The sequence below is a fragment of the Papaver somniferum genome, chromosome 5, assembly GCF_003573695.1.
Source record: "Papaver somniferum cultivar HN1 chromosome 5, ASM357369v1, whole genome shotgun sequence".
Lineage (NCBI taxonomy): Eukaryota > Viridiplantae > Streptophyta > Magnoliopsida > Ranunculales > Papaveraceae > Papaver > Papaver somniferum.
This window is the reverse complement of record NC_039362.1, coordinates 184,647,121-184,673,813: the sequence shown is the minus strand read 5'-3', so window position 1 is coordinate 184,673,813 and position 26,693 is coordinate 184,647,121. Positions and strand designations below refer to the sequence as shown.

The following is a 26,693-nucleotide window of genomic DNA, read 5'->3' as shown; positions in this document are numbered from 1 at the left end:
ACCGTAGTGTTAAAATTATAAATTAATTTGTGATTATTCTAGAATAATCTTGAAGTGTGTATGACTTAGTTTCCTGGGTTAAGAAAAGCCCAAAACAATTTAGCTTTGTCTGGCCCAAAAGGGGAGCTAGAGTACATGTCTGGATACTTCTTTTTCTAGCATCTTCGTCAATTATCTGGAGGATTCTTTCTCTAGATATTTTTCTTAGTTGGTCGGTCAAGTGGTAGAATGCTCTAGAGTTTACAAGAGTACCTTTGGTCGGTCATGGACTATCTATAAATAGGCAAGTGCCGATCAATAGTAATCCATCAAATCATATCATCTGAAAATTCATGTGAGGTAAATAAAGAAAGAGTGAGAGCTAGAGAGATGAGTGCAAGTCCAAGTGACTTTCCTGTAAGAAATTGAGTGAGCCAAAGTGTTACACTAAAACTTCTTGTAATATTTAATTTCCAAATTAATATAAGCCTCACTTTTCAAATAACCAACCAGTGTAATCAATCTCGGCCGTCTCGGCCGAGATTTCGGTGATTTTTCCGTTTTCTGTCATTGGGCAGCCGATAAGCACATTCTCGCCGAGACAATATCTCACCGGGAATCTCGCCGGAATTATTCAATCTCGGCTGCTATTTCGGACGGAATTTTGTTTTACCTTTAATTGTTCCATGGTTTTCATTAAATTGAAGCTCCTCAATTTGACGGTATTATGGTTTTCACGAGTCCTTTATTTTATTTTTTGAACTAAAAGTCAAATAATACTAATATTCTTGAAAGAGATAGACAGAAATAATCAAAAAAAAATACCATACACGAATCAGTATAACCACTTCCAGATCGATGAACCCCACTAGAAACCTCTATTGCAGGACCTTCGTATGTTTTAGTGAGGAAGATTTCTTCTAATTTAACACTGTCATCAACCCTGTTGATATTAAAAATATCTCACTAATCTTGTTTCATTGATCTCCTTTTATATTCTCTTTTTAATTTCTCCAAACCCATTATCCATTAAACGAGCTTTTCCATGGAAGATCTCAGTAAGCAGAACCAAAGTCTTAACCCCAATGCTTCCGTATAAATTACTCATGTGAAAGGGTTCGAAGAAACAAAGAGAGACACTTAGTTGTAAAGAAAAATGAGACAGTTAATTGTATATTCCCTCTTCTCATTCCTCTCCTTCATTTTCTTAATGCTAACAACGGTGCTTCCTTTCAATTGAACCGAAAGGCATGCGAACAGGTGTTAACTTGCGATACATGAGAATTATGTATTGGATTACAGGTGTTAGTATAAAGGTATAAAGTATAAAGTATAAAGGTTGTTTTCTTAATGAATATTTGTGCTTTCTTAGTGAATATTAGTTTGTTTTGGCTAATTTGATAGCATTTCATTATATCTTGATATATAAAAATTATTTATATATGGAAGTTGGAACCGAAATTATACCGAGATTTAGAAACGGAATCTCTCCGAGACAACGTTGTACCATTGTCTCGTTAGGGACCGAGACAAATCGGAATCCGAAATCAACTACATTGTAACCAACCTTTCTTTCTCTAATTTCATTTTCATAAACCCATCACATTTCCGCATTGCGCCAACAAATTTGGTATCAGAGCAAACTTAACCCAGTAATCCTAAAACTCTACCCATGACAATTAACCAAAGTATTCAAGGTTTCAATTATGCCCAAAGTCTAATTCCAATTTTTGATGGTGAGAGTTATGATTATTGGAGTTTACAAATGAAAACATTATTCATTTCACAAGACTTATGGGATTTTGTAGAAGATGGTTATAAAGTACCAGAGTCGGCAGAAGCTCTATCGTCATGGACGGACGCAGAGAAAAAGGAGTATAAGGAAAATAAGAAGAAAGATGCTAAAGCACTACTGTTTCTACACACATGGCGTAGCAAAGCTATTTTTCCTCGAATTCGGTGGCGAAAACTTCAAAGGAGGCCTGGGAATATCTCAAAGTAGCATTCCAAGATCAGAAAAGGTAATCTCCATTAAACTACAAAATTTATGGCGAGATTTTGATAATTTACTTATGAAAGAAAATGAAACTATCCAGAACTTCTTCTCAAGTTACTGGCATAGTAAATCAATGAGTAGTTATGGAGATACCATTGAAAAAAAGAGTGGTAGAAAAGATATTAAGAAGCTTACCATTCAAATTTGATTATATCGTCGCTGCAATTGAGGAGTCAAAAATTTATCGACTCTCTCAGTACATGAATTAATGGGTTCACTCGAGGCGCACGAGAAAAGAATCAATAGGGTTCGCGGAGCAACCGTTGGAGCAGGCATTTCAATCAAAAAAATAAATTTCAGTGAAAAGAAAAATACGGAAGCCAGAAAAGAAAGCTCCAGAGGGGGATCAGCATCAACATCACCTCACGAGAAGGGTCGACATCAAATCAAGGACCCAAAAATTACTACTACGCGGACGTGGAAGAGGAAAGGAGGTTATAGAAAAACAACAACCAAAGGTACGGAAAAAATTACTCCTCAAATCTCCGATGTAATGTTTGCAAAAAGTTTGGCCATGCAACTGAAAATTGCAAGTACAAGTGCACCAAATGGATAAATTAAATCACATGGAAAAGAGTTGTTGGCTTAAAAATAATGAAGCCAACTATTCCGAGAAAAATGATTCTCAAAATCAAGTATTTTATTCCTGCCTCACCTCGCAACAAGAAGCGCAAGGTATATGGTATGTCGACAGCGGATGCAGCAGCCATATGACAGGAAACAAAGAATATTTCGTAAAATTGGAGGAGCAAGAGATTCCACCGGTCAAGCTCGGAGATGGAAAGTTCCAGAATGTTGAAGGAAGAGGAGTCATATCCGTACGTACAAGGTCAGGTAAAACTCGATACATATCTGATGTTCTTTATGTTCCTGACCTAGCTCAAAATTTATTAAGTGTTGGACAGCTTATAAGAAAAGGGTACTCACTACATTTCGAAGACGGAGAATGCACAATTTATGATAAAATTAATAAACAATTGGTGGAAAAATTAAAAATGTCAGGAATTTTGTCTTTCCTTTATCTATGCCATCAATTGAAAATTGTGCAATGAGTACCAATCATATAGATGAATGCAAGCTATGGCATATGAGATACGGGCATCTCAACTACAGATCCTTGAAGGTTCTAAAATCAAAGAACATGGTAATTGGTCTTCCTGATATCAACGGTGGAGATAAAATATGTGAAGGTTGTATTCTTGGGAAGTTCCATAGACTTCCATTCACAAACAAATCGTGGAGAGCAAGAAGGCCCCTCGAATTGGTGCACGCCGATATCTGCGGTCCGACAAGAACAACTTCACTCAACAACAGAAGATATTTTCTCTTATTTGTGGACGATTATACCAGGATGATGTGGGTGTACATTCTCGAGCAAAAGTCCGAGGCATTCACTAAATTCCTAGAATTCAAGGCGCTGGCAGAGAAGCAAAGTGCCCATCAATTGAAAGTCTTCCGTACAAACCGTGGTGGAGAATTTACTTCAAAAGAGTTTATCAACTACTGCAAAGAAAATGGAATTAAAAAGGAGCTCATTGTCCGATACACTCCGCAATAAAACGGAGTCGCGGAAAGGAAATATCGTACGATCGTGAAAATGGCTCGCAGTACGCTAAAAGCAAGGAAGCTACCCAACACCTACTGGGCGTAAGCAGTCAACACAGCAGTCTACATCCTTAATCGCTCTCCAACAAAAGCGGTTCACAACAAAACTCCATATGAGGCATGGCATAAGAAAAAGCCCGAGGTAACTTCTTTCAAAAATTTTGGTTGCGTTGCATATTCACATATTCCATCTCAACACAGAGAAAAGTTTGATGAAAAAGGAGAAAATCTAATATTCATCGGATATAGCGAGGAGTCTAAAGCCTATAGACTTCTAAAGCCATATACAAAGGAACTGGTAATATCAAGAGATGTAATCTTTGATGAATTCAAATCTTGGGATTGGAATGATGGACCAGATAACCACGAGTCTCCACTACTCATCGAAGAAGAGCCAGATCTGTCACACCAAGAAGAAAACACTCCACCAGCAAGCCCAAGATCTCCTAGTCCAACACAACAAAGTCCAAGTTCATCGGAAGCAAGTGCCCCACCTAGAAAGGTGCGTTCCTTGAGAGATATTTATGATACATATAATTGTGCATTTATAGCACTAGAAAATCTAAAATATGAGGAAGCGGCAAAAGAAGAAAAATGGAGACATTCCATGGACGAAGAAATGCGAGTGATCGAGAAAAATAAGACATGGGAGCTTGTCAATCAGCCAATTGATAAAGAAATAATTGGTCTGAAATGGGTCTACAAGACAAAATATAATGAAGATGGGTCAGTTCAAAAGCACAAAGCAAGGCTAGTTGCAAAAGGATATTCCCAGCAACCAGGAATTGACTACAACTAGACATTCGCCCCAGTCGCTCGCATGGAAACAATCCGGATGGTGTTAGCTTTGGCAGCTCAACTCAAAATGAAAGTCTACCAATTGGATGTAAAGTCGGCGTTCCTAAACGGAGAACTTGAAGAAGAGGTGTATGTTGAACAACCTCAAGGATATATCCGAAAAGGAAAAGAAAAAATGGTATATCGTCTCCGCAAAGCACTATACGGTCTTAAGCAAGCACCGCGTGCATGGAACAACAAAATCGACAAGTATTTCCGAGATAATGAATTTGAGAAAAGTCCAAGTGAGCCATCCCTCTACATAAGAAAACAAGGTACGGATTTCCTAATCGTCTGTCTCTATGTTGATGATTTAATTTACGCCAGCACAAAACAAGACATGGCAGAAAAATTTAAGAAGGAGATGATGAAAGAGTACGAGATGACATACTTAGGACTTATGCGATATTTTCTTGGGATTCAAGTAAAACAATCTCCGGAAGAAATATTCATTTCCCAAAAAAAATATGCAGAAGACTTACTGAAAAGGTTCAACATGATGGATTGCAAACCAATTTCAACTCCAATGGGTACCAATGAGAAATTGGTAAAAATGATGGAGCGACAAAAGTTGATCCAACCTTATTCAGAAGTCTAGTCGGCTCACTGATCTACTTAACAAATACAAGGCCAGACATCGTCAATGCAACCAGTATTGTTTCTCGGTTTATGAACGAGTCAAGCAAGTTACACTATGCAGCCGCAAAGAGAATTCTTCGGTATATCAAGGGAACGAAGGATTTTGGCATCAAGTATACAAGAGAAAAAGATAATGATTTAAATGGCTTCACAGATAGCGATTGGGAAGGTTCTATTGAAGACCGAAAGAGCACATCAGGCTAGGATCAGTGTGTCAAGGTTTGGTCTGCTCTGTCTTGAAATTTTGAGGTTCATACAGTATGTTGCAAATCTGGTCTACATCTTGCTGACATTAGTTTGCTTATTTACTCTAGAGAATTCGGCTGTGAAATGATCGTTTCATTCTGGTTTAGTCTTTTGATTCGGTTCTTCCATCTTGTTTCACTGAACAAGGGATTCTGATTCATACCTTGTTACTGGTATTGACGGCGTACGAATAAAACTTAAGCTTGCTTTTGAAACTAGAATCCATGACACTACTGAAATAGACTGTATATTCCAAACTGAAGTATGAATTTTCAATTTTAAATTAGGACTGACATCACAATCTTTCTCTTTCCAGGTTGGGTGTCGATAATATCATCACTTCTGGAGCTAAGCCTCTCTATTTCCCTCGGCAACTATGCCACAGGCCATCTCGTTCTTGATTTGGTTGAAAAGGTGGAAGAAACCTTATTCAGGTCATAAATGGCACTGGTTATGGATGCAAACATCCTAACTGCACTCTTTAAGGAGGAGAGGTAATCCACGATTTCTCTTAACTAGTCTTTTGTTTTTGTTGTTTTAGTTTATTTATTCTTGTAATAAATGGTATCAACATAACCCGCTTTGTAAGAAATTAGTTGAGCAATTATTTTGATTAGTATAAAGACCTTAGCTGTAATTAAGGAGTTGGACTGAGAAAGGGCACCATAAGGTACTTTATGGATGCCCAGCAAAAATTAAGGATGTTGATTCCACCATAGGACCAAACTGCCTATTTCCACTAGATATATTTGGGGTTACTCTTTAACTCTCCGAGAGTTTTTTGTGTTAGAAAAATAAATCTCTGAAAGTTTACCAGTGGAGGATCTCATTTCGATTTGATGTATGTATGCTCCCAAGCTGATCAGGATTGATGATTCAATTTGCCCTGTATTTATGAAATTACTCAGTACTTTGCACAGCTGCATATAGTGCACTTGTAGACTTAATTAGAAATAAGCTGCTTTAGTCGAGCCATACGAGGCATTTATGTAGAAAGTTATCTGGCATCTATCAATGACTTTTCTGTTCAAAGTTGTGTCTGACTTCTGGCTTGTTGCGTAAGCTCGGATTACATTTCTATTGAAAATAAACATTGATGAAAGTTGATACCTGCAGGTTTGGACCAAAGACATGGATAATAGAGTATATAAGATTCTACAACTTAGTCGATGCTCCTGAAGATACACAGTTCAAGTATGTTATGTATGTACCATTAGACAACAAGGGTATGTCAGTTATCTTCATGTTTTAAGATCCAGAACCTGTTGTAGCTTAAATTTCCTAGAACTGTTTATGGCACCAACACCTTATATAATTTGGTGATTGGATTATCCGTAGCTCGGTTGCTAAACTTTTGCTCTTTTGTCATCTTTCTGATCTTGTAAAAAGTTTTTTCTCTTTGATTGTATATTTATCTGAACAAATCATTGTTCATCTCTTCTTCTTTTCATACAATATAATCAAGTAACATTTATGAATTTTTTTGATTACTCTTTCCACATATGAGTTATTGGCTTTCCTTGCAGCATTGCAGTGGTTGGAAAATGCTACTAGTTTTCTTGTTCATGTGTGAAACAATTGATTATCAGACTTGTATGAAAAAATGATTGGCTTGCTGGGCCTTGCCAATCCGTCCTCATGGCTGAAATATATCTAAATTACAGTTACTTTGTATTTGGGTATTCAGAATATGATTTTTTTACCCCTCTATTCTCATTTTGAGACAATCTGAGTCATCTGACCATGAGACATGAACTCTATCCTGCCCTTATCCCTCTCAATTTGCCATCCAAAAACAGTGAGTCACAGGCTGCCCTTAGCCATTTAGTATATGATAAATAAAATAGCGTAGGACAGGTGGGAGGCATTCAAGTGGGTGTCCTAAAACCTAACCCTATGTATAAAAAGGAAAAGCTTAAGAGAGAGGTAAAGAATTCATGAATCAAACTAGTCCGTCTTCCCTTTCTAAAATCAAACAAGATCGAGAGTATGCATTGAGTTATTGGTTGATCCAACTTCTAATTCAAGATCATCAAACATAAAACCCTTTCTAAAATTAAACAAGATCGAGAGTATGCATTGAGTTATGTACAATGAAGTGGCCGGTCAGTTTGCCCTGAATGTCAATCGTGTTAATACTGCTGGATATTTGGAAGAAGTTTTTGATGAAGCGTAAGATGAGATCTGCATTGGTTTAGACGCAAAGACTGGTGTCGTGAAGCCATGTAAGGGTGTGATTTCAACTGTCATTTAAAGTTACTTCTCAAATCTCTTAAAAAACAAATTTGCAACTGTGGTTACAAGATGATGGGCAAGTGTATTGGACACGACCATTTGGATTACTATAAGCTTATAGTTGCTTACGATGTAGAATATTCCTTAGGAAGTTGGCGTGGTTCTTACTTGCAAGTTTATTGGACACTACCTTTTAGATTACTATAAGCTTATAGTTGCTTACCATGTAGAATGTTCGGTAGTATGTCCACTCAATTACCTGCGAGTTCATATAATTTTAGTTCTGTCGGAGTATGATGCTGGCACTAAGAACTAGAATTATATGAACTCGTTAGACATCAACATAGAAGAATGTGAATTGCAGGGGTAATTTTGTAACACAGACTCATGAGTGGAGTAATATGGAAACCCTAACTAGAATGAATATAGTAGAGCAGAAAGTATTCTTCTTAAACCATACGCCTTCCCATAATTTCCATTGTTTAAATCATTATCCAAAATTTTAACTTGGAACTATCCCGTCTTTGAGTTCAATTCTTCCTTTTAGCTGTGTTATCTTCTGCTGAATTATTGCGGTTTGATTGGAAACGATATTAGAAATGGGTTATTTGGTAGAAATAATGTTGCTAAGTAGAAAAATGGTGAAACTTTCATATATATGATGTATACTAAATATGAAATCAATTTTCTGTGGGAGATAAGTCTATTCTGACTGGTGCTTAGAGATTGCTTTAGATACCTCTGGGTGTTTTAAATAAAACCTTTGTTGGGTTGAGATCCCCAAGTATTACAAGTTTTCTCTTAGTTTAGTGTCTCAATCTTATGTGAAATTCAATTCTTCTGTCTTTGGAGTTCAATTCTTCCTTTTAGCTGTTTTTATCTTCTGTCGCATTATAGCTGTTCGATAAGAAACAATATTAGAAATGGGGTACTCTGTAGAAACATGGTGAAATAGTCATAGTTATGCTGTCTTTATATAAAATCCTTATCCTTATTCTGTAAGTCCATTCTGGCTGGCGCTTTTGGTCAATTTGGAGAGCCCTGGTTCTTATTCAATATCTGATTCAAATTCAATGTTCACTTTTTTGTTGTTGTTGATTTTGTTAGAAGTGATTGAATCATGTATTCGGATGGTAAATATTCCGGGCCTTGTATTAATTTTGTGATTTGATTAGAATTGTGTGGTTTTTAATTGAAATTAGGCAATTTAAAAAGATATTGTTGGTTCTGTATACTGAAACAATGTTGGCTGAGAGATTGATTGCATTTTCTTATATTTTCTTAATATTAGTTGAAACTTGAAACTGTTGTTGACATTATCATTTGAATACATAGGGAAGAGAATTGGTCATCTAAGAGTCAGGAGCCATTTCTTTATATTATGTTTGCTTGTTTTGGGTGCCATACGATTCATTTGTGTGAATTATGCACTGGATGACAAGTTTATTGTGTTATCTATTTCAGGATTCTTTTGTACTAGATGAACGTTATAAAAAAAAGTTACCTTGTAGATTCCCTGTGGAATATATGTTGGAACAAGAAAACCAAATGGAAAAGACATCGCTATACACCCCCACGATACAAATGAAATGCGTCTTGCAGATAAACCCAATGCGTTAACCGACAGGGAGTGGAAGGATCTTGTAAAATTTTGTACTACTGAAGAGCACCAGGTTAGGAAACTCAGAACTCTGTCATGTCCACCCAGTAATTTATTTCTTTGCGTTCATTGACCAATTAATTCTGGCTCGTGTATTTCGTAATGTACTTTTCGATCGCAATATCTAGAGTAGAAGCCACACAATGGGTAGGAAAACCTTCCCTTGACACAAAGCTGAAATGGTAGGTACATTCATATATCAGTCTTTACAGTCACGTTTCATTCTTGCAACTTGAAAGCTATTACAGGTTTTTTATTTGGTCTTGGATTTGACTGTTCGTGGTTGAATTATTTCTCATATTTGTCCATGTAAAACATTATAAAACTTGTCTACAATGGGAACACCATATGCTAGTAGACATTGGATAGTGCTGCACCATATTTTAAGGCTACAAAATATGTATGCAACTTTCAATCTTTCACATCAACTTGCATTTGTGGTACTGCCTACAAAGTGTTAACGATTAAAACTAGCATAACTCGTATACTACAAGTAGAGTGCAACCTCATGTTTTTCTTTTCTCTTCCCAAATGCAGACTTATGAAACAAATTAGAATGCTTTGCGATGTCCTTCCAAGCATTCTGTTTTGGTTTCCAATTTATTTAAGTTGGTTGGTTTCATTAACCAATTTGCAAACTAAAATCGTTCAAACCAATTATGACGTGATCTTTGCAAAGCAATCCTCTCTGCATATCATAATTCCAGTATATAAGCGACTGTATGCTTAGTTAAGCTGGGTACTCCTCAAATACTTACCACTTATTTCTATGTCTTCAACTTTTTTTGTATGACACCCAAAGTATAACTGTTTTGGTTCTTATCAGTTGGATGGAATTTGAAGTGGTGTTATATACTGTAGTTGTCAATCAATTCTTGGTAGCTATAAGGTTTTCTGAAGCATGTTCTCCGCACACTAGTCGAAGGTTTTCTAGTATTTACAGTATTAATTTCCACACACGGGACTAGACAAATAGAGTGTCCAGGCCATAAGCATTGAAAAGTTTTGTGCTGCCATTCTTATCTATATATCTTGATCCATCTCTGTGTTTGCGCCTGTTTACACTCTTACAAAAAGGCTGGGAAACTCAACTGTTTTCGGAATCTTGTATTCTAACGCGTCCTTCATTTGCTTCAGTTGGATATAGCTTCACGTGTATGCAACAAATTGGACAAGAAGCCATTCAAGACTCAACTCCTAATACAGTTGAAATCGAATCTGAATATGCCCACAAAAGTGTGCAACCTCCCCCCGATTGTTTACAGCAGAAGAAAGGTAAAGGATGATGGATTGTGTTCAACTCCGATTTTTCGTGGAAGCCAAAGATTGAATGGTATACTACTGCTGAGCATTAGGGTTCAGTTTTGTATTAATAGTTAAAGAGTTGCAACTTCACAGTAGATATCTAACAACGCTTATATTCTAAAGTCCCTGTAACAATGCTTTGAATTAGCTACTTTAACGCAGCCATACAATCATCATTTGTGCAGAAAGTTACCTGGCATCTACCAGGCTTAAGAAATAACTTCACTGCTGTCTGGTTACAAGTAGATTTGCAAGTGTATTGCCCATGACTATTTGGATTAATATTTGCATTGTAGAGTGCTTGGTAGTATGTCCATTTAATTCCTGCTAGTTAAAGACTCCCCCACCTTTTAAAAAGATGTAAAATTAGATTTGGTTACATTGATCTAGTGGTCAGTAAGTTTACCAGTATTAACGACGAAGTTATCTTACGGAGGAATTAATATTGTTTTATACAGGATGAAGATCAAGAAATGGAGAGCGACGTCAGCACTTGTAGACCTGATAAGAAACAGAATTTATTGTTTCAGCGATGATGTTATTTTTTTTATATGGAACTTGTTATATTTCCTCGAACTGTTTATGGCACAACACCTTGTATAATTTGGCGACTTTCTATAGCTTGGTTCCGTCCCATGGTTCGCTCATCTTTCTGATCTTGCAAAACATTATTTTCTCTCCAGTTGTTTAAATAGATTATTGTTCATCTCTTCTTCTTTTCATACAATCTAATCTCAAATAACATTTTTGAATTCTCTGGGGTATGATATATTTCTTTGTACCATTACTCTACAAGATTACTGAAACATCTCTTGCAGGATCTTGCAAGGGTTCTGCCCTCGTTGATGCAGATATAAAGGCTTTCCTTGCAGCAATGCAGTGTTTACAAAATGCTACATGTTTTCTTGTTTGCCAAGTGATTCTAAAATTCTGATTTATGCTGTGAAACAATCAATCAAGAAAGGCTGTGAAAAACGGTTTTGTCCTGCCGGTGTGCAAAGTCAGACTTGTGGTTTATTGGCTTGCTGGGCCTTGCGTCCGTTTTCATGAGTTCTAAAATTACAGTAGATTATTAGAACCAGGGTATTCAGAACCATTAGGCCTATTCCTATGCACATGCCAAAAAAAATAATTGTTTGGCATATCAGGTGGCATTGCAAATCAATTGCGCCATTATGGAAAAACTACTAAGCGATAGACTTTTTAGCGAGCGATATTATGAATAACGCCAGCGATAAAGAGATTATCGCCAGAGTTAAAGTCTTTATCGCCAGCGTTATTGTCTCTAGCGCCAACGACTAGTTCTTTATCGCTATAAATATGTAACTTTCAAACTCAAAACTTACCCCAAATTTGTTACGCAAAAAATTTCTCTTTTTCTCAATCTAATTTATTTTTTCTATTTTCTCCAAATGGCACGATTAACCCAACTTGATTTGGCAACACAACTTGATTTTTCGGGAGTAGTGCTTGAAGGTGCCGTTAAGAAGATATGTGATAGTTATAAAGAAATAAGTAAGAAGCAAAGAAGTCTCCAAGTTTTAGATATCAACCAAGTCAAAACCGCAACTAAGAAAAGGCAAAGAAAAGTTCAAGGCAATGAAAATCAAGGCAAAACAAATTTGACGCCAAAGAAAAAGATAAACACAGGAGAATCCGTTCATGAGCGCATTGATTGGAAATTTGGTGAAATGAAGAAGATTAACAAGATGAAGAACATTGTCCCAAACTTTTATTTTTAAAGTCTATATTTCAAAATATTATTGTCTAGTTTTATGTCTTGCAAAAAATGACTATTTAATTTGAAAATTTGACGAGTACTGTTAAAAATTAAGCTTAATTCTATTCTTAATCCAATCTTACATTTTAATTAGAGATACATTTAAACAAATATTAAAACCTAATACTTAGATAATTTTTAAATTAAAACATAAGAACTTAAACTAATACTTAGACAATTTAAATGTTTAAGTGGAAAATCGAGATATTAAAACATAAATATTGGATAATATTTGGGCAAATATTTTAAAATGTCGAAACAATTTTCAAATTGGAATTCTTTTTCGTAGATGCGACGATATTCCGCACGACACCTACGTCGAAGTTTCATCATAGTTGCACCATCCGCACGACACCTTTGTTGAAATTCCATCATGGATTCACCATTCCTGAAATTTGGATCTTCTTGATGAAGTAAAGCAACAAACCTAGTAACTTCCTTATTGATTGTACTGAAGCGTTGAATCAAATCTGAAACATCACGATTGTTAAGATTCATTGTTTTTTCTTGAAATTTCCCAAAAATCATTTGTCATAATGTTTCGAGAAGTAATGCATTTCCGAATACAGTATCCTCAATAGAAGAAATACAATTCCTGCAAATACATTCATCTTCCGCAACTGTGAATTTTGGTTTCCGCCTTATTCGACTTCTCCTATCACTAGCTGGAAATTTTGCCGTGTATTCCTATATGTAATTCCTGACATATAGGCATATGAGTTTGGAAGTTCGGCATATCCATAGTGGGTGCATATATGGCAAAACATGATGTTTGCCATATGCATAGGAATAGGCCTTAATCTCCGCTCTCATTCATGCATAGGTTCCATAAACTCAACAACTTCTGTATACAATGAGTGTTGGCCCTTATCCATCTATATTATAAGGGATAGTGGTGTTTTCCTACATCAACGGTTCTCTATAGTTTGGACACATAAAGGACAGTCTAGATTCAGTATTTACACTCACCTCTCAGGTTTTACATGTTGGACCGATATCTACAATTTCGATATATAAAAGACGGCTGATACCGCACCACATATTTTTAACATTTACACCCTCCCTAAATCTGATTTGGTCCTCACTGGAAGACTACATTATTTATCCAATTTAATATTTGGAGCGTTTCAATTTTTCTCGGCCATCAATTTCATTTATATATAAACCCCAGCTATCCTCCAACCTTCTTCCCTTCATCGTCCGTTCATTTCTCCGTTTATAAACTTGGAGACTCTTCTTAATCCAATTTCTAGGATTTTGTCGCTCCATTTGGCGATACTGTAATTTGTACAGTTAGGCCTTTAATGCCTTTACATCCATAATTTTTAGATTTATGTGTAGTGTCAAAAGTAAGTTCGATTGGGGATTATAAAATAGATGCTAAAATTAAGTTTGGATTATGAGGGATTAATTCTTACTGAGATGAATTGTTCTTACTTATATGTTATATGTAATTACATTGTTTCTCTGATTAATGGTTTGGTTTTGTTTATGCGCTTCAAGGTTTGACCTCGATACTCATTTAGGTTTTTTTTTCTTCTTTTTATTGTTGTTGCTGGTGGTGGTGGTGTGCTGAAATTATGTGTGGTACTGATTTGAGTTTTTGTTCCCCTTGGGATTTTTAGTGTGCCTTATCTAAGATCCAACTATCGGAATCTTCATTATGCGGAGAAAGCTAAAGATTTTAAAGGAAAATAGTTTATGAAGTGAAGATGATCATCTGCATATTCAATAAAGAACAAGGTAAATATTTTTCTTATCCTTTGTTCTATTCGAACTTCGGTGCAAGAGTGTTTAATCTTAAGTAAAGTAAGTAAAGTATTTAACTGCGACTAAGAACAATTGATTAAATTTGGTGCAGGAATGTAGAGCTAAATTTGAAATGCAAATAATCATCTTTACTTCATTAGAAGCATTGAACTACGACTAAAATTTATCCACTCTAAAATATAAGTTGATTCTTTTTTCCTTTGTTCTTACCTCTTTTTTTTAGTGGAACTACGTAATTCAACTATATATTTTTTTGTTGGTATATAACTTAGTTTATACACATTAGACTTTCAATTACTGTATTATGTCATTTGCATTATATACCAGAAGAGAATTATCTGCCAGCTATCAGTGTCTGGAGCATTTGCATTTCAATGCTCAATGTTAAAACTGTATGCCTATTTTGGTTGGTTATTTGGAAGGTTTGAAGCTCTCATTGTTGTAAGGTGGTTACATTGAAGGTTTTCTTCGAATAGTTAAAAACCCGTCTGTATTGAAACATTAAGATTTCATTTCAAGTTGCTAATGTCCTTTTCTTTTTGGGAGCTGTACAAAAGGAAAAGGTAGGGCATTTTAGTTTCATTTTAGTATGGATAAGTAATTCTCATTTTCCTAAGATAACGGTGAACCAGCTAAAAATCACTTGGAAAGTGGTACAGTTAGGTAAGAGTTCAACGCCACATGATTTTTGCAGAAAAAATTCGAGAATAACCCATAAATAGTTAAGAAATTACTAATTAATCAATTTAGATTAGACAAATTTCATTTCGTTGTTCTTTGGATAGGCAATATAATTATGTCAGAAGTAGCTTCCAAGTACAGGAAGATTTTTTAGATGCATTCTTAGTGACTGTCTTACTTCAGGAGGGAAGTATATTTTATGAGTAATCTTATCCAGGTTCATGCTTCATTTTGAAGTCTCGGCACGATATCAGGTCAATTGCATTTGCGCACTGGATAGTGAGATAAAAGGGTTGCATGGTCGACTGCGTTGGATGTAGTCATTATCGGAGAGTTACACCTCAATATAGTTCTTTTATCTAAATTAACCATCATACACAACCGGGCAATTTCTATCATGAGTACATTCTTGCAACAATAACATTCGCACGGGCATGAGCAGCTTATGTTATTTTCAAGGAGGAAGGCAAGGCTAAGGTGGTTTCAGCTACTTCACAACGACTCGCAAAATCCTTTAAGATAATATCCTGCGCCTAGCACAAACCATGGGCTTCACACTGTCAAAAAAGAATTTCCCCAGATCCGAGGATGAAACCCTCCTAAAAAGGCGCGCCTTGAAGAAAATGTAGTATGTGATTTCCCTATATCAAGATTGAAAGGCGGGAAGTGATATCAGATAGTGTTGCGTTATAAACCATGTGAAATAATTGATGTTTTCTTTGTTCAATTATTTTTATTTTCTTTCTCAATATAGTTTCCAATAGTCATGTGACCACAGCTACAGTCCTGCGGTGATTCTTTAAACTTCCAAGTTGAAAATGTGTAATCCTAAATCCTCAAGTTCCCATTTTTATTTCATAGGTTAATCACTCGGGTTTGTTGGTATAGCCAGCTCAGTCTTTTAACATTTCTATTGGTTGTTTCATGTCCAACATAAGTTGCATCAGTTACAATGTAAAACAAATAATAATTTTTTCCACTTCGTCCTGTATGATATACTTTTCTTTTTAATTCAAATTATAATAATTCTGAACACTGATTGATGCTCTTTGGCATGCGAGTTCTTAACAATTTTTGGAATGATATACAACCCAAAACGGGGAAGCCACATTTTTTTGATGGTCACAACCAAAAGAGCGTATCTCACCGAGTAAGGTATTTTTTTTTGTCATTTGACACGAGCATGTGCAAGTTCAAATGCATTTCAAGTATGTAACAACAGAAGTGTTGCATTGAATTTTAGCTAATGATCGATCCCAATAATTCAGATAATGATGAAACGACTCTGAATTCTGAATTCTTACGTTAAAAACATATCCTTGCAGCCGACCGGATATATTCCCATCATTTTTTCTAAGTATATGTCATTGGGTAATTGAGTCCAAGTATAAACTTGGGGCATACAGACTGAGAGAGACCTATTATCATTTACATTTACATAGATACTTGCCAGCTCAAACATATGTAATCCGAAAGGAAATGACCTCAACCTGCACAAAGGAAGCTTATTTAGTGCATCATATCTCTAATATATAAAAGAACATGGAACACACTAAGCGGTATCACAACACAAAGCCCGTGCCGTAACGACACGGGTCATCAAGAATACATAGCACAGTTTGGATAACTTTGCCTATGTAAAGAGTGGTCAGGATTTGTCCTCACAAAAGATAAATTTATGTGTGTAATCGTTTGTCATAACTGATGGTTGTGATTGGAATTAGAAATGCATCTAATGGATAAAATTTACCATGTCAATAATGTTCCATTAACTCTTCATAATAAATATCTATTAATTTTCCATGATAAATGTCAAATTAAAAATGATAATAAATAAATTATTCTATTCATGATGGTAATAAATATATTTTTCGTAGCTAATACTTTGGATCAGTTTGGTATTACCGTAAGTTTTACGAAAGTGCTTTTTCGATGTGCGATACTGTGTTGGGCTATGTAAAAAAGTAATTGAACGTTTGCAAAATATAAACTAAAGCTAAAATTGATTTAAAAAGCCATCAAATTGTGTTTGAGAAAATATCAGGTTCAACTATCGTTGTAGCAAATGACAAAAATAGACATATCTCTGAAAATTATTTTATTCCACTTTACCGTGTTTAAAAATAAGTAAAAATCTTTTACTATTAGACGTATATATAATATTAAATTTACTAATTAGTATTATTATTAGAAGGTAGTATTTTTCTTAACCACTTTTTAATTAGTATTATTATTGTTGATAAATTAAAGAATCTTTCGCTGAAATTGTATATAATATAAAATATAGTTTGAAAATGAAAAATAATTATCTTTACAGAATAAAATATAACGAATAAAAATTGGTAATATATAGATTTAGGGATAATTTTTGTCAGTTACAAAAAAGAATTGGGATAGAAAAGAAAAACAAATTTGAATTTAGGGATGGACATATCTTTGGAAGCTCCTTCTGCCCAACTTTTAAAACTTGATAGAGTTTAAAATTGTTTCGCATAAAAAGCACCTTACAATATTTTTACCAAACACTCGAATGAAAAAATATTGCTATGAATACGTTTTCAAAGTACTTTTCTTGAAAGAAAAAAGTAGTCTCGAACTCACTCAGACTGGCTAACAATTATATTAGTAGACCATAGAGCTGGTGGCAAGTATTAGTGCCTAGTGAGTAATTTCGCATCGTCTCACGAATTTCTTAATGAATGATTTAACGTTATTTTGATTCAAGGATGATGGCTAACATTGTTTATTATTATTATAATATATTGTTAATAGGTTAATTAAGTAGTTAACCATCTCTTCTCTTCTCTCTCTTCTTTCTCTTCGTCTTCCCTTTCTCAAAAAAAGAAAAAAAAAACTCAAAAGCCATCTTGCTCAGATTTGGTCCTTTTGGATCAGATCTGAGTAAGGATTCTTTTCTTTTTTTAAGTTTTTCATAGTAGGTAATTAAATAAGATGTTTTTACATCATTTTTGGTGTCTTTTGACATATTTCTTCGTCGTTTTGGGTCGATTTTCTTCGTCGTTGTGGGGCGAGTTCTTCAAATTTTAATGACTGGTTCGTGGCTCGGTACTCTCGATTCAAAAGCATCAACGATTTATCACGACATCGAGCATCCGTGTTCGTGTGGATCAACAATTTTATGGGAAATGTACTCCTTTGTTTTAGGAGCATCTCTTATGGAAGAAGAATACAATCAGATTATTTCCGAATATACCATCATTTCTCCCTTATACATATAGCTTTTTTGGATATCTTTATGGTTTATCGCTCTTTCTCTTCGCGATCTACTTGTAATTGATGTCCTTATTTGTATTAGGGTTTTGATTATCTCTTATTTTGATGTTTTTTTTATTCTTGTAAGCCAACATGTAATCACTATTTTGATTTGAATGAATTGAAATATGTTGGTTGTCCAAAAAAAAAGTAGTTAATCATTTGACTTACTAACTAATATCATGGTTTCATTATTTTTATGCAAAGAATAACCTCACATTTGGAAGCTAGGTTAATATCGTAGAATGCAATGGCCCGATCCTTTATCATTTGGCCATTGTGGTTATCTGACAGTGTAGGGTTTTCATGGTCGCCGCTGCGGTCATCCAGAGGCAGTTTCCTAGGAGGTCACCATCCCAGGATTACTCTCTCCCGAGCAGGCTTAACTATAGAACTTTTTGCCAACTCTTATGCTAAAACGGTCTCGCTGTTAGGAAAGAAAAAATCATTACCTATATTCTATTCGATGAATCCTACCTACCGAGTCGGGGTACTATTATACCACCACCTTAAGTGGAGTCGTCCTTGGCTCCGGGATATGTTAAATCCTAGAATCGGGCGTTCTTTGTCACTCATGAGACCCTTACCTGACACAACGTACCCGTCCAACATACTCTTTCACCCTCGAAAGGTAACCCATGGTCGGCTCTGATACCATTTATAATGACCTGATCCTCCGCCAATACTCTCCCCACTTAGCCACTGTAGTTATCTGACGGTGTGGGGTTTTCAAATGACACTGATGCGGTCTTCCATCAACAATTTCTTGGGAAGTAACCCATCCATGGATTATTCTCGCCCGAGAATGCATAAATATAGAGATTTTGATGACTCTGGATCCAACTATGCTAAAAATGCCTCAATGTTAGGAAATGACAAACCATTACCTATATTATGTTCGGTGAACCATGCCTGCTGAATTGGATTATGTACATAGACTATCTAGGTATTTTGAACTAGAAACATCCTATATGAGTAGAATGGTTTCCATCGGAAATGGTTTAAGGTTTTAAAATATAGTAGCTTAAGTGAATGCATTAGCTTTTTTTTATGTTATTGAAATAGTAAGAACATACAATGCGATATGTATCGTTGAGTCAATTCTGAGTTTTACTCTTTTCAGACTATTCTTAAAGGGGACAAAATCAACAAGGACCCGAATATTGTTAATACCTACATAATTATTCTAGAGACAGATGAGTTCACGTGTTGTAATTTTGTTACATCCTACATGCAGAAGGGCAATACCATTTCAAATGATTGATAAGATATTTGTGTAAACTAAAAAACATATCAAATAATATTTTTTTTCTGGGAAAAAGTATGAAAAATTAATACCGATATAATTCTATGGATGGATTGAGGATACAATTCGGAAAAGAAGGGGCATAGTTTAGGAGAACGCCAAGGCAGAAAATGCTAGAAATGAATCATATATAAGTACATATATAAGAAAACATTTACGGACTGGAAAATTGAAATATCTATATGTTTTTTCTTTACCTTTATCATGATAAGAAGGACAAACTTGATAATTAATAAATATTATATTTAATATCCATATGTAAAAGAAAATGCATAACCAAATCCGCACGAGTTAAGCCCTGGTATCCTAGTTTAGCTATATGGTACAATAGCATGGGACAGGTGGAAGTCATTCAAGAAGGTGTCATAAACCCTAACCCTATATATAAAAAGAAAAAGTTGAAGAGAGAGGGGGACAGAGTTCATGAATCAAACTAGTCCGTCTCCCCTTGCTAAATCAAACATCCAGAGTATGAATTGAGTTATTGGTTGATCCAAATTCTAAATTTCTAATTCAAGATCATCAAACATAGAAGTATATCGAAAGTGTTGGAAGAAAAGTTAGAAATGAATCTAGGTTGTTTGGGTTGTTGCTGAAGACTCAAAAGAGCAGAAAGAAAAAGAAGAAGAAAATGACTTATTTCACGGATCTAGATAATCGATATGAGCGGTCTCGTAAATGTGAACATGCTGATCCATCATGAAATCAGTGGATGAAAATGGTGTGTATCTTTTGAATTGGTCTTTGTGGTGTTTTGTTGCGAATACATCGTTTATGTGTTTGGGTATATCATTAATTAGTTTATCACTTTGTTTCAGATCTATTCTTCCTTTAAGCTATGCAATCTGCTACTGTGAAGCAACTGATGAGATCTGCAATGTAAGGGTGTGATTTCAACTGCCATCTAATCGACTGCTTGGTTCTCTAACAGTGCTTATATTCTAAAGTCTCTTGTAAGAATGCTTTGAATAAGATGCTTTAATCTAACCATACAAGTCATTTATCTAGAAAGTTACTTCTCAAATCTTTTAAAAAAAGAAATTTGCAACTGTAGTTACACGAAGGTGGGCAAGTGTATTGGACATGACAATGCTTTGAAGTACTATATGCTTATAGTTGCTTACCATGTAGAATGTTTTGTAGTATGTCAATTACCTGCGAGTTCATATAATTTTAGTTCTGTCGGAGTATGATGCTGGCACTAAGAACTAGAATTATATGAACTCGTTAGACATCAACATAGAAGAATGTGAATTGCGGGGGTAATTTTGTAACACAGACTCATGAGTGGAGTAATATGGAAATCCTAACTAGAATGAATGTAGTAGAGCAGAAAGTATTCTTCTTAAACCATACGCCTTCCCATTTTCCATTGTTTAATTTCACTATTTGTAATCAATCATTATCCAATTTTTTAACTTGATTAGGAAGCTCGGAATTATCCCGTCTTTCAGTTCAATTCTTCCTTTTAGCTATATTATCTTCTTCTGAATTATTGCGGTTTGATTGGAAACGATATTAGAAATGGGTTGTTTTGTAGAAATAATGTTGCTAAGTAGAAATATGGTGAAACTTTCATATATATGATGTATACTAAATATACAATCAATTTTCTGTGGGAGATAAGTCTATTCTGACTGGTGCTTAGAGATTGCTTTAGATACCTCTGAGTGTTTTAAATAAGGTTGAGATCTCTGAGTTTTACATGTTTTCTCTTAGTTCAGTGTCCCATTTTTATGTGAAAATCGTTTTGATGTTTATATCTTATCTCTGAGAGCTTACCAGTGGAGGATCTTATTTTGGTTTGATATATGTATGCTATTAAGCTGGTCACAATTGACACACACTCATTTGCTTTACTGGGTACTTTAGATGCATCATTGATTGGTCTCCTGGTACTTGACATGTACTTATCATTGCAATCAGCCGTAGAGAAGAACAAATTTACTTCATACAAAGAGGGTTCATCTTTCAGCAACAATCAAAATGTTCATATCTAATTTTTCTGATTTGTGTTATCGTAAGGTACTTTCCGATCTCAGTATCAAGAGTAGAAGCCAAGCACAGCATTGGCAGGAGAAACTTCCCGCGATGCAAAGCTGAAATAGGTACATACATACATATGTTGATCTTTACAGTCATTTTTCATTCCTGCACCTTGAAAGCTATTTGGGGTTTATTTGCAGTCTTGGATTTGACTATTCGTGGTTGAAATGTTTCTCATATTTTGTGTGCAAAACATTAGAAACCTTGTCGAGAATGGGATCTCCATATGATAGTAGACATCGGATAGTGCTACTCCTGTAAACCATGTTTTACGGCTGCAAAAAATTTATGCAGCCTTCATTGTTCATGTCTAATTTTTCTGACTTGTGTTATTGTAAGGTACAGTATCAAGAGTAGAAGCCACCAGAAAGCCAAGCACAACATTGGCAGGAGAAACTTCCCGCGATGCAAAGCTGAAATACGTACATACATACATATGTTGATCTTTACAGTCATTTTTCATTCCTGCACCTTGAAAGCTATTTGAGGTTTATTTGCAGTCTTGGATTTGACTATTTGTGGTTGAAATGTTTCTCATATTTTGTGTGTAAAACATTAGAAAACTTGTCGAGAATGGGAACCCCATATGATAGACATATCTGCTCACCGAACTTTTAAAAAAGGATTATATGCAGAAGTAGGCCTCGTCTGGACCCTCACTTTCATTTCTAGGCCACTTTTTTTATTTCTTGCAAAACTAGGCAAGTTAAACGGATTCCATCCACTTTAACCATCTCGGTCAATTTATCGCGTTGACTTGTCAATATCTCGCCAAAATATCATATAGGGAGATCTCATACATGTGGTAAGATTACTGAAATGTCTTTCACACGTGTGTGTCAGTCACGTGTTCGATCTCATTCATTCTTCTTCTTCTTATCTTCTTCTCCTTCCGTTTTCTTTCTTCTGCTCATTAGTGAAGAAAAAGGGTTTGATAGAAGAAGCAAAGTAGATTAAGGTTCAGTTTGTGAAGAAAGTATTGATGGTGTTTGGCAGTGATGGTTTCGATAATCGAAGACTAGGGTTGAATTCGAACTGAAATTGGGTTCTTGGTGCTGGTTTTGAATGATTCTGCTGATATCATCCTCCGTTTGTTTTCTGCTGACTCTCTGCGAGTCGTGTGTTATGTCTATCTAAGTACATCAGATGTTGAGGTGGTATGATTGTTGAAGAAGATGGTGTGGTTGAGGTTTATGAAGAAAAACAATTAGAGATTTTACGGTTTCGGGATTAATCTGATAAAATCAGAGTTAGGGTTTGGCATGAAATTGAGAAATGAATTGAGATCTTAATGGATGAGCAAAAGAGGGGTTGTTGATGAATTGATGATATGAAGCAGTTCTGGGAGAATAGTTGGGAATTGAGTTACGGTTTCTGAGAAATGGAATCAGAGTTTAATTTGAGGATGAATAAGAAGAAGTTAGAAGATGGCTTTGTTCTAATTGATGTTTGATTGAAGCTGTCCTGAAGATGAATCAAAGAATTAGGGTTTGCTGGTGATTTCAGTTATATGAGAAGAGTATGTAGAAGCTGTTGATGCTGAATTGATGGAAACAATGAAGAGTAATTCAAGATTAAAGAAGATTGGTGGTGGTGCTGGAGTTGATTGAAATCAGGAAACCGAGAGAAGGGTTCGATAGAATTTGTTATGAAGATTGAGAACTGTTGGTGATGATGGGAGTATTTTGGTGTTGGATGAAATAATTTGGTGGAATGTTGTAGCCTTGAGAAGAATTGCAGAATCCAGTTAAGAAAGAACAAGAATTGAATTATATTTGCTGGAATGGATTTATCTTGAGGTAATTGTTCTTCTCAGTGAAAGGATTGTATGAGATGCATGAACCGTAGATTGGTGGTGTTGATAGCTAGAGAATGGTGGTGGTGTTTGTGTAGTTGAAACTGTAGGTGTTATGGGATGGCCTGAATGAATGAGATGTTGCAGGAAGTATGGGTTTGGTGAGATGATTTTGAAATGGTTATGAAACTGAGAATGAACCAAGATGTGTATTTGAAGTTGTATATACTGATATGCATAAGCAGTTATGCATAATAAGTTATGCAGTTCTGCATAGTTGATTTTACTGCATAACCAGTTATGCATAATAAGCTACGCAGTTATGCATAGTTGATTTTACTGCATAACCAGTTATGCATAATAAGCTACGCAGTTATGCATAGTTGATTTTACTGCATAACAAGTTATGCATGATAAGCTACGCAGTTATGCATAGTTGATTTTACTGCATAACAAGTTATGCATGATAAGTTACGCAGTTATGCATAGTTGTTTTTACTGCATAACAAGTTATGCATAATAAGTTATGCAGTTCTGCATAGTTGATTTTACTGCATAACCAGTTATGCATCGTAAGCTACACAGTTCAGAATGTTTGCTTTTATTGCATAACAAGTTATGCATGATAAGTTATGCAGTTATGCATAATTGTTTTTACTGCATAAGCAGTTATGCATAATAAGTTATGCAGTTCTGCATAGTTGATTTTACTGCATAACCAGTTATGCATAATAAGCTATGCAGTTATGCATAGTTGATTTTACTGCATAAGCAGTTATGCACATTATTTTTTATTGGGCCTGCGCCTAAGTTCGCCTAACGTAAAAGACGAGGAATAGCTGCAGATTCTGCTATTTGACTTAATCTTCGGACTTTTCTGTAATGTCTGTTGCATTCATTCCGACTGGTGCAGCGTTGCTTCTTTACTGATGATGTATGCTCAGGCAATTCAATGAGTTCAGCAAGCACTGAATGTTCAATAGATTTGAAGGACTAAAACGTCTTTTTAGCTAAGAAGATATGGACAGCTGGAAGATAACTGCAGCTAACTTTCCATCCATCACTTTTGGTCAAAACTTGCCTAGTCTAACAATAAATAAAAAAAGTGGCCTAGAAATGAAAAGCACCAAAAAAACGGGCCTATTTTTGTAAAAAGCCCTTTAAAAAATCCTAAAAACTTCAATTTTTTAGACACCTAAATCACTACTTGAGTATTTTTAGTTTCTGGTTGATGGAGAGTGGAAGTAGAGAGTGATGGCGCAGGAATTTACCATTTTAAGAGACCCTTCTTGAACGCCAAATTTAAATCTTCCAGGCCTGTTTCAGTTTCCGACCAATAGCTTCTATTGATGTCCACACCAGGTTTCTTACGAAAAAAAAAAAATCTTGTTTGCGGTATTTGATTTATGTTGATTTTATTAGCCAATTTGCATTGCTAAAACGTCCAAATCAGTATTGTTGTGACCTTTGCATAGCTTTCTCTGTGCGTGTTATAATTTCAGTAAGTAAGCGATTTTATGTTTAGTAAGCCGGTTCATCCTCAAATACTTGACCACTTGTTTATGTCTTTAATTTGGTTGTCATCAATTCGACGGAATTTGAACTACAGTGTATAGAAATACATGAACTATACTGTTTTTGACTAAAAATTGCTTGGACTAGATCTTGGGTATGGATAGAAATTGATAGCTTCTTGAAAAATCAAAATTGGGTTGGTGCACTATTGTTTAATTAGATGGGATACAGATTGATTTTATGTTATCCTGTGGCTTAATTTAGATGGAATTGGGAATGATTGCCTGTTTATGTGTTTTCTCGAAGATGTTTGATTTAGTTTAGTCTGGGACTAGTGGTTTGATGTAGTTGCGGTGATTGTTTAGATAGTAAGATAATTGAGTAATAACTACATTGGTTGCCTTTTTTTTGTATTACAGTCTGTGTTACAAGTTTAGTCAAATGTTTTAGGAGCTCGTGCGTTCTCTATGATTTTTTGGTGTAATTTTTTGTCACTGAACCATCTTAGGTAGCCATCCGTTATGGATTACTGCCCCTTACTGATAGTTATGAATCACTAAACATCCTTATATCTCAAGAATGGTTTGAAAGAACTTTATGTTGATTGTTTGTACTTAGTTTAGATAGAAGTGAACTGCTATGTAAAATCTGATTTTGATGAATTGGTGGGTGTTGTGGAAAATCCTGTTTGTGTTTTAGAAAGTTCATGATCAACAATTTAATCTAATAGCTAAAACGTACGAGTAATATGTTTTTGGGTGTCTGGAATTTTGTGTTTGCAGCAGGAAAAATGAATTTCTAAATTCTATTTTTTGGATACAGTAGTTTCAGTTACTGTAGGTTTTCTGAAAGATCCTCTCGGCATATGAATTCCACATACTAGACTAGGCAATAACCATTGACAGTTGTGTTTTTATTCTGTGTTTGTGCCTGTTTACATTCATGCTGGCAAATTCACATACTCTATTTGCTTCAGTTGCAGCTCTGATTATGGGATGTTCAGGAAGAATCCAGTGCAACGGCTTAGTATCTTAGAATTGGATGTTTTACATTGGGTCTCGGCCGTGCCGTTGTTTAACAGTATTCAAAGGTAAAGGCCACATATGGTGAATAATAAGCTCTTTATATTATACAGTATTTAGAACAGCCTCTAATCTGATGCAAACAAACTAATTTTTTGTGCAGGATACATGGGATTAGAGTGCATGTAGAGTGGAGTCTAGAGTCTGTATACATCTTTTGTGTCTGGTGTGCCTGCAACTAGGGTCATGGGAAGAAAAAACAACAACAATACTTTACTATATAGGATCTTGGATGAACACCAGGATTTTTTCCATTTCCGTATTTCTACTGGCTACTGTTAAGATTGTAGCAATGAAGTTACTAGCTTTTGTACTTCTATTGGTCGGATTCTTTGCTCCCAGTAACTGTGTATCGTACTTACGGAGCATTTAGGAGAAGCCTTTGACATACTGAACTATTTCGGGATCTGTAAAGTTAACTTCATTCTTTTGTTTCCAAGTTCATCAGATAACATACAAACCCATGATACAAGAAGAACTTCTCCTTGCAGGTTACAAAATGCAACTCATGCATGATTTATGTTGTGAAACAATTGAACAGGAAAAGCTGGGGAATATGGTTTTGTCTAGACTTACGATTTATGTTAGTCCTGTTAGTCACTTTTGGTGTCTGCAATTTCTCAAACTTATTTCCAGTCATCCGAAGCTGCCCTTATCCCTTGGGTACACAGTAAATAAAAAAAGCAACAGAGTAGGTGGATGATATAGTAAATTGGGTGCACCCATAAGCCCTAAAGGGCCAAACCCTAACACTACATAAAAGAGAAGTGAGAGACATTGAGAGAGAAAGTTGAGATAGTAAAAGAAGATGAAGAAACATAGAGATATGGAAGAATCCAATACCAGAAAGAAAAGGAAGAAGAAACAAAATGGTTTATTATGT

At 35.3% G+C, this 26,693-nt stretch overlaps 1 long non-coding RNA gene across 2 annotated transcripts; it reads left to right on the top strand.

Annotated features, from left to right (window-relative positions):
- Positions 1 to 19,793: 19,793 nt before the first annotated feature.
- On the top strand, positions 19,794 to 26,054 carry LOC113278313. Of its 2 annotated transcripts, none has more exons than XR_003325425.1 (6): positions 19,794 to 20,093; positions 20,191 to 20,251; positions 21,398 to 21,480; positions 21,764 to 21,840; positions 25,705 to 25,818; positions 25,914 to 26,054. It is a non-coding gene; the product is annotated as an uncharacterized LOC113278313 (long non-coding RNA). The 2 variants fall into 2 exon arrangements; XR_003325424.1 differs by having other exon boundaries at positions 21,758 to 21,840.
- The last annotated feature ends 639 nt before the right edge of the window (positions 26,055 to 26,693 follow it).